This window comes from Penaeus monodon, chromosome 30 (assembly GCF_015228065.2).
Source record: "Penaeus monodon isolate SGIC_2016 chromosome 30, NSTDA_Pmon_1, whole genome shotgun sequence".
Taxonomy (NCBI): Eukaryota; Metazoa; Arthropoda; class Malacostraca; order Decapoda; family Penaeidae; genus Penaeus; species Penaeus monodon.
Window position 1 is genome coordinate 37,414,622 of NC_051415.1, and position 228 is coordinate 37,414,849.

The 228-nt window shown below is 59.2% G+C and overlaps 1 long non-coding RNA gene across 1 annotated transcript in view; it reads right to left on the minus strand.

Annotated features, from left to right (window-relative positions):
• Positions 1-228, minus strand: part of LOC119592774 — a 67,068-nt gene that overhangs the window by 10,066 nt on the left and 56,774 nt on the right. The window lies entirely within an intron of this gene.

Below are 228 nucleotides of genomic sequence, written 5' to 3' on the forward strand. Positions count from 1 at the left end.
CACGCGCCAAACAGACAGTAAACGAATGACCGGGGAAATGACAAGGAAGGAGAGAATGGCACAGCAAAGCGCCACGAGCCCCCCCCCCCCTCCATCAGCGGCCTCCCCCATCGAGGCTTTTCTGCCGCAGAACGAAATTCAGGAGCCGCAACAAACACGACTTTCTAGGCCTACTGAAAGGCATACACCAGGCTCTGTGGTAGACGCGGAGGGCAGCGTCAGAGGGCC